This window comes from Oncorhynchus kisutch, linkage group LG23 (assembly GCF_002021735.2).
Source record: "Oncorhynchus kisutch isolate 150728-3 linkage group LG23, Okis_V2, whole genome shotgun sequence".
In the NCBI taxonomy this organism is placed as follows: Eukaryota; Metazoa; Chordata; class Actinopteri; order Salmoniformes; family Salmonidae; genus Oncorhynchus; species Oncorhynchus kisutch.
The window spans coordinates 26,828,104-26,837,129 of NC_034196.2; positions in this window are offsets into that span (position 1 = coordinate 26,828,104).

Genomic DNA, 9,026 nt, shown 5'->3' on the forward strand with positions numbered 1-9,026 from the left:
TAATGACAAAGCAAAAACAGGTTTTTAGACATTTTTGCTCAGTACTTTGTTGAAATCTTCTTGGGTATGACGCTACAAGCTTGCCACACCTGTATTTGGGGCGTTTCTCCCATTCTTCTCTGCAGATCCTCTCAAGCTCTGTCAGGTTGGATGGGGAGCGTCACTGCACAGCTATTTTCAGGTCTCTCCAGAGATGCTCAATCGGGTTCAGGTCCGGGCTCTGGCTGGGCCATTCAAGGACATTCAGAGACTTGTCCCGAAGCCACTCCCACATTGTTTTGGCTGTGTGCTTAGGGTTGTTGTCCTGTTGGAAGGTGAACCATCGCCCCAGTCTCTGAGGTCCTGAGTGGTCTGGAGCAGGTTTTCATCAAGGATCTCTCTGTACTTTGCTCCGTTCATCTTTCCCTCGATACCGACTAGTCTCCCACAGCATGATGCTGCCACCACCATGCTTCACCGTAGGGATGGTGCCAGTTTTCCTCCAGACGTGAGGCTTTGCATTGAGGCCAAAGAGTTTAATCAGACCAGAGAATCTTGCTTCTCTTGGTCTGTGAGTCCTTTAGGTACCTCTTGGCAAACTCCAAGCATGCTATCATGTGCCTTTTACTGAGGAGTGACTTCCGTCTGCCCACTCTACCATAAAGGCCTGATTGGTAGAGTGCTGCAGAGATGGTTGTCCTTCTAGAAGGTTCTCCCATCTCCACAGTGGAACTCTGGAGCTCTGTCAGAGTGACCATCGGGTTCTTGATCACCTCCCTGACCAAGGCCCTTCTCCAACGACTGCTCAGTTTGGACGGGCAACCAGCTCTAGTAAGAAGTCTTGTTGGTTCCAAACTTTTTCCATTTAAGAATGATTGAGGCCACTGTGTTCTTGGGGACCTTCAATGCTGCAGACTTTTTTTTTTTGATACCCTTCCCCATTTCTGTGCCTCGACACAATCCTGTCTCGGAGCTCTATGGACAATTCCTTTGACCTCATGGCTTGGTTTTTGCTCTGACATGTACTGTCAACTGTAGGACCTTTTTTTTATATAGACAGGTGTGTAACTTTCCAAATCATGTCCAATCAATTGAATTTACCACAGGTGGACTCCAAACAGGTTGTAGAAACCTCAAGGATGATCAATGGAAACAGAATATACCTGAGCTCAATTTTAAGTCTCATAGCAAAATGTCTGTTTTAAAAAAATATATAAATTGGAAAACATTTCTGCAAAACTGTTTTTGCTTTGTCATTATGGGGTATTGTGTGTAGATTGAGGATAAAAAAAAATATATATTTAATCAATTTTAGAAAAAGGGAAGGGGTCTAAATAGTTTCCGAATGCACTGTATTTACCTGGGCATTTCTCCTTTATTTTTCTTCTGATCTTGACAGACTCCCCAGTATCTGCCGGTGTCAAACATACCCATAATATGTTGCCACCACATTACTTGAAAATACGAGGGGTTGGTAGAATCGTATTTAAAATAATTTTCAGCTGTAATTGTGAAGACCTGCACAATCAAGACATCTTCATAATAAATGTTTTTACGTTGTCTTTCACATTGAAAATGTGGAGCAGGTTGTGTAAATCGGTAGATAAAAACTAGAATGTAATCCCTTTTTAGAATTTTAAGGCAGAACCTTTTGAAGCTGTTAAAGGGATGTGTAGATTTTCACTAAGCATTGTAAACCATGAATGTATGATATTTCTATCACCTATGCATATGCTCGTGAAGCTAATCTGATAAATAAAATGTAAATATTGTACATATTACATTTGTAATATTACATATTGTGTGTGATGTTTTATTTTTCAATAGAAATACATAAAACAAAAATTATATGGCCTTGGCTTTGTCAGCCGAGTGGCATTTAGCAATGGTTCCCTTTCTGTTGTGACATGAGTTTACATAAACAACTACCAAGTAGAAAAGAGGAAATTCTGATCATTATCTTGAATGTATAGGAGAACTTTTGCCTACACCGTGAGAGATGTTGCAGCCTTAACTAAAATGGCAAAGAGAACCAATACTAGATTGGCATAGCTCGGATTTATTTAGAAATAGGTTTTCTCTATCCTATAAGATTTGTCTGGGTTATCCTTGGAGAAGACCAAGCAGATTAGAGTTGTGTAAAGTAGCATTCTCAGCCACAAGCATACCTTCCTTCCCTGTTCAGACTCGAGAGGTTGTGAAAGCCAAGGGGAACTACTTTTATGCTTATCAAATCAAAAAATCAAATTTTATTGGTTGCATACATCTAGCAGATGTTATTAGTGAAGGACTACAGATTTGTAAGCAGCATATAAATAAGGTGTTTCATACATTGGCATTTTTCCTATTGGCTCACTCACTCCCAAACCATATTACCCAGAGGTGTGTGGAAATTAACAGACACTCGAAACCATGTAATATGGGTGAGAGAGAGAGGCCCACTCAGGCAATATGATCTGATTATGACAAGTTTCTAGCGGGCGTTCCCAGACATTCATCCATAGCCAGTGACCATGGTACTCCTAAGTCTAGGTTAGCTATGCCCAACTCTAAATATGAAGAATGGACATACACTGAGTCTATGAAACATTAGGAACACCTTCCTTGCACCCCCTTTTGCCCTTAGAACAGCCTCAATTTGTCGTGGCATGGACTAGAAGGTGTCAAAAGCATTCCACAGGGATGCCTGCCCATGTTGACGCCAATTCTTCCCATAGTTGTGCCAAGTTGGCTGGTTGTCCTTTGGGTGGTGGACCATTATTGATACACACGGGAAACTGTTGAGTGTGAAAAACCCAGCAGCGTTGCAGTTCTTGACACACAAACCGCTGTGCTTGGCACGTACTACTATACCCCGTTCAAAGGCACTCTCATCCTTTGTCTTGCCCATTCACCCTCAGAATGGCACACATACACAATCCATGTCTCAATTGTCTCAAGGCTTAAAAATCCTACTTTAACATGTCTCCTCCCCTTCATCTACACTGATTGAAGTGGATTTAACATTTCACCTATATTCACCTGGTAAGTCTATGACATGGAAAGAGCAGATGCTCCTACTATTTTGTACACTGTGTATGTATATTGTACATTTCCCTTGTTTCAGACCATGCAAGAAGCTGCTGGTCTGATTGACATGGACCAAAGCTGTTTCTGACCTGCACCCGACTGCCAAGAAGATACATTTAGGGTAAGAGAAAAAGAAACTGTAATGGATCATTTTCTTTTCTTTCTACTACATCTTAAATCTTTATCTTAAATATATTTCCATTGAAGTTGGTTTATTGAAGCAGGTTTAAAGTCTCCAAAACAGTTTCTATGAATTTTGATGGTCTGTGAAAAGGGTCAATCCATTTGAATTCAATCCCTTTTTGAACACATCACTTTTGATTTAAACATAACTTTCCAGACATGTTTGCCAATGGAAGAAGTCAGAAAGGGACTTTTTGGACCTGAATGCCAAAACAAAAATTGTAATATCTTAACCTTTAATGTCAATTATCTAAACTCAAACTCTGATATTTTTCATATTCGTGCATGGTGGTAGTTGAGACACAACGTGCTCTTGAATACACGGTTGGTGTCATTGTTAAATCATTGAAGTAGAATTCATAGAATGGACCTACTTTATCCCTTCAGACCAATACAATTTTACTGGTACACCATTGAAATTGAAATTTGAACTTCTAATTACTACCACAGATGTCTATTCTATTATCTATATTTCTATTATTTCAATAAGTTTCCTATGGAGGAACGACAGTACAATTTCAAACAACAGATATTCCCATTCAAGTCAGCATTCTTAAATGTGTGGACCTCCAACCATTTTAGTGGTAACATTTGAAAATAAACATTTCCATTGGATTCCCATTTTAGTATATTTATTGCCAAAACGCGACACTCACCCGGTATTCAAGAGCATTTTGTGTCTCAACCGATGGCCGGCACAACATAAAAACCTCAGATGTAAATTAGGTTCTTAGCAAAAATGGAGTTCACAATCTTTTATAATTTACATTTAAGGTAAACAATGCCATTGTATTAAAAAATAGTTTGACAACCCTGTTTGTAAGCTTTTAAATTGTCTCATTGTATGGTGGGATTTGCAATACAGTCAACTTTGAGCACATTTATCTCTTGAATGTTTTGGCATTCAGTTCCAAAAAGTTATTTTCTGAGCACTGGGAAAATATGTATGGAAGTTTGAATTCAAATCAAAAAGGTTGCTGTCAAAAAGTTATTGAATTCAAATGGATTTACCTAATAACCAAATAGTCTTTGTTCATTCGTGTATTGTACCATTTCTTAAACACTCACAGTGAACAATACAAGGAAATGCTTTTCTACGCAAGCTGAGTGAGGTCACTGCTATGCCTGTAGTGCAGAATTATTGTTTTGTTTATTTTGTCACCATTGTTCATATGTAGAGACATTTACTCAGCAATGTGAAATGTATAGCCTATGCACATTGTCAATGTTGTATAGAAACACCATGCACTATATATTATCACTACAATAACTTTTTAGCTCATACTCATTATTACTGAAATGTCCATTTGTATGAATGTATAATCCATGGATTCAGCAATGGAAGAGCTGCTTGATTTCTCAAATTAGGGGTGCTAATGTAGAGTAAGTAGTGTTGGTGTGAATTATACATACTTCAAGTCAAGTACATTTACAGCACTTTGTCACAGTCCTGCATGTCGCATTACATACAGCAGGTGGTGCTACATATCTATTTAGTACAAACAAGTATTACATTTACTAAATGGGACTTATATTTGGTCTGGAGGATATCATTTAAAAAAAATTTTTTTAAAGATCTTTAAAAAGGTATTTGTGCCATAAAGTTACAGAACATTACAAAAAAATTATGGTAAATGTTTCAAATAAGAAATCAAATTGTTTGTGCGTGATCTTGTATTGTTTGTGGTTTAATTAAGGGCTTGCGATGCAAGAGTCGCAACTTTAAATCTTCAACATACTTCTGACTTATTGTTAATGGGACTTACAAAAAACAAATGTCCAATTCTATATCTTCGTCATACTACTTGTTCTCAACGCTACTACTCCTACACTGTTTAAGCTAGAAACGTCATTCAAACTTTAAAACATACAGATTGGTCTGGAATAGTGTTTGTAAACAACTTTTTTGTATCTTTTATACCTTTTTAAACTATTCAACTTTGTCCTTTATCTCCATCTTCCTTCACTTTCATTGCATTTCCTTAAGATTCTAAAAGGACGCATTGTGACATCACTTCCGGCATTCTACTTACTGTAAATGCAACAGTGCAACTTTTGACACAAATCAGCTACTTTGACCACTTTGCAACAATGTAGACAAAACATATCTGTATGCAGAACAAAAATATATTATTCAGAGAAAAAGTTTTCTGTTTTAGTAACCGCAATAACATTTCTCGTAACTTTTTATGAAACTGACATTTTGAGTATTTCCCTAACATGGGTCCAGCCCATTGCTTGTGCAAGAGAATTTTCAACATTGTATAAAATATTCCGGGCCCTCAGCGCAAATGAGTTAGGGACAGCCACAGATGTAGGGTATTTGCACAAGGGATAAGAAGCCATGCTTGATTTGGGCAGGAGCTCACCAGAGCTGAGTACCAACACCCAGGGTTGGGGAGTAACGGATTCCATGTATTCCGTTACATGTAAGGGATTACAAGAAAATCAAAAATCTTTGACACTTCTCTGTTTTTTCAATGCCATTCAAATCAGCATTGAAAAAAGGAGCAAGTTTAAGTTTGTGCTACCTGAACGGGTCTGACCAAAAGTCAGAGACCACTATGACGACACACCAAATGTGTTTGATGGATCACGGGAAAAGAGCAGGAATAGGCTTTTATAGGCTACAGTCCAAGCTACAGTGGGGAGAACAAGTATTTGATACACTGCCGATTCAGTGGGGGATGGGCACCTTGGCACCAGGGGCTCCCAGTTGGAGTCGCTATCACTGTGAAAGAAAACATTTTTAAAAATATTTGTATTTTATGAGCCTTTTATCATCACATAAAATAAACAGATATCTATTGTATAGAGCAGAGGGAACAGTCACTGAGGTGAAGTGCTGTTCCACTCCGGCCATTGTTGTGGGCCTGCCCTCCCCCCAACAGCACCCAATGGCTATTTCATATGGAAATGGAGAGGAGTAGCAGGCACAGTGACCATGTGTGTGTTTGCTGTTCTACTCCTTTCCATTTGAATAAAAAATTGAAAATATATATATATCTGAATTGGAATATATATATATATATACACACATACATATACACACACACACAAACAAACAAATAAACACACACACACACACCCAAACGAACCAACAAACAACACACACACACAGGTTATGAGTCGTCACATACATACACATACACACTAAAGCCAATGTGTACTTTACACATTTCATCACACATTTCATTACAAATTGCAAAAAAAGACACCAACAGCTTACAGACAGTAGGCAATTAAGGTCACAGTATGAAAACTTAGGACACTAAAGAGGCCTTTCTACTGACACCAAAAGAAAGATGCCCAGGGTCCCTGCTCATCTGCGTGAACGTGCCTTAGGCATGCTGCAAGGAGGCATGAGGACTGCAGATGTGGCCAATAAATTGCAATGTCTGTACTGTGAGACGCCTAAGACAGTGCTGCAGGGAGACAGGGCGGACAACTGATCGCCCTCGCAGTGGCAGACCACGTGTAACAACACCTGCACAGGATTGGTACATCCGAACATCATACCTGTGGGACAGGTACAGTATGGCAACAACAACTGCCCGAGTTACACCAGGAATGCAAAACAAACTATCAGTGCTCAAACTGTCCGCAATAGGCTGAGAGAGGCTGGACTGAGGGCTTGTAGGCCTGTTGTAAGGTAAGGTCGTCACCAGATACCACCGGCAACAACGTCGCCGCTGGACCAGACTGGACTGGCTAAAAGTGCTCTTCACTGACAAGTCGAGGTTTTGTCTCACCAGGGGTGATGGTCGGATTTGCGTTTATCGCCGAAGGAATGAGCGTTACACCGGGGCCTGTACTCTGGAGCGGGATCGATTTGGAGTTGGAGGGTTGCAGGCAATCTCAACGCTGTGCGTTACAGGGAAGACCTCCTCCTCCCTCATGTGGTACCCTTCCTGCAGGCTCATCCTGACATGACGCTCCAGTATGACAATGCCACCAATGCAAGACAGGAATGTCAGTGTTCTGACATGGCCAGTGAAGAGCCGAATCTCAATCCCATTGAGCACGCCTGGGACCTGTTGGATCGGAGGGTGAGAGCTAGGCCATTCCCCCCCAGAAATGTCCGGGAACTTGCAGATCTGAGGGAGGGTACTTGCAGATCTGAGGGAGGGTACCAAAACATTTCTGTAGCATTGAAGGCCCTCAAGAACACAGTGGCCTCCATCATTCTTAAATGGAAGAAGATTCTTCATAGAGCTGGACACCTGGCCAATCTGAGTAATCAGGGGAGAAGAACCTTGGTCAGTGAGATGACCAAGAACCCGTTGCTCACTCTGACAGAGCTCCAGAGTTCCTCTGTGGAGATGATTGTTCTTCTGGAAGGTTCTCCCATCTCTGCAGCACTCTACCAATCAGGCCTTTATGGTGGCCAGAGGGAAGCCACTCCTCAGTAAAAAGCATATGACAGCCCGCTTGGAGTTATCCCGCATATGACAGCCCGCTTGGAGTTATCCCTCAACCCCATAGAAAATCTTTGGAGGGAGTTGAAAGTCCGTGTTGCCCAGCAACAGCCCCAAAACATCACTGCTCTAGAGGAGATCTGCAGAGAGGAATGGGCCAAAATACTCAACTCAATGTAGACACACTATAACCATACATTTATTCAGATAACGTTACTCTCTAGCCATCGATTTCATTATCAGGGGCACTGTCACACCGTCAACTTCACCTGTTGGTCCAGGATTGGGTTGAATAGCTCTAGCTGAGTCCTGTCTCGCTTGGTTGTCAACCTCTGTGACTGTTGTTGCTGCCCGTTCCGCACGTTCGCCCCATGCTGCTGTATGTTGTTCTTCACTGTGCTCTGTCACTGATGCTGCCTGTGGTTGTTCGTCGCTCTTATTTTCTGCCTCTGTTCTGTCATGCTCTCTCGCTGCTTCTGCCTGTTCATTGGCTTGCTCAATGACCTTCGACTGCATCCTCACTAACGTTAACCCTCTACTGCTGCTCCCCTGTCGGCTGCGTCTCCCCTGTACTACTGTTCTTCTTAAAGAAAGAAGAGATATCCGTGGACTTTCTCTTCATTGTCTGCAAATTGACATAGCTACAGCGACTAATCGTAGCTAGTAAGTTAACGCTATACCAGCCCATAACGTCAGCTAGCTAGATGCTCATCAAGTGGATTGAAAATGGTGGTTTGAAAATCTTTCTAGAAAGCTACGATAACTCTAACTATAGTTAGCTAGCGCTCTCTGCTGTAGAGTAACCTTAAGGCATAAGCTAGCTAGCTACGCCCCCCAATAACAAATTTAACTAGCTTACGTTAGTTAGCTATCTAGCTAAGTTAACTAGTAATTCGACACCGTCAAAAAGTGAACAGTTTACTAAATATATATATTTTTTTTTTTACTATAAGTAGTATTGTATGACTTACTCACCCGTTAGCAGTCTGGTGGTCTCAACTCTGCAGGCAGCTGCCAGCTAGGCTACCTTCCGATGATGCCACCAGAGACACGAGGCAGAGCTCAGCTGCTGCTGTCCATGAGGCAGACTGTCATCTGGCAGTGCACTGTGCAGCAGCAGGCCAGGGGAGGGGTGACGCAGTGACGGACGGCTGGCGAAACATTTATTTTCTTTCACATGAACTATTATGAAAAATATACATTATTGATTTAAATGAATAGTACTAATGTAACATATCAGATAGAAGCATATTATGCATGCTCAGTAGCATTTATGCATTTGCGACTAGCGAGGGGGGGCCAGCAATTGTATCAGGGTGGCCGTGGCCCCCCATGTCCACCCGTTGGCGGCGCCACTGCCTACAACATCCACTAAGC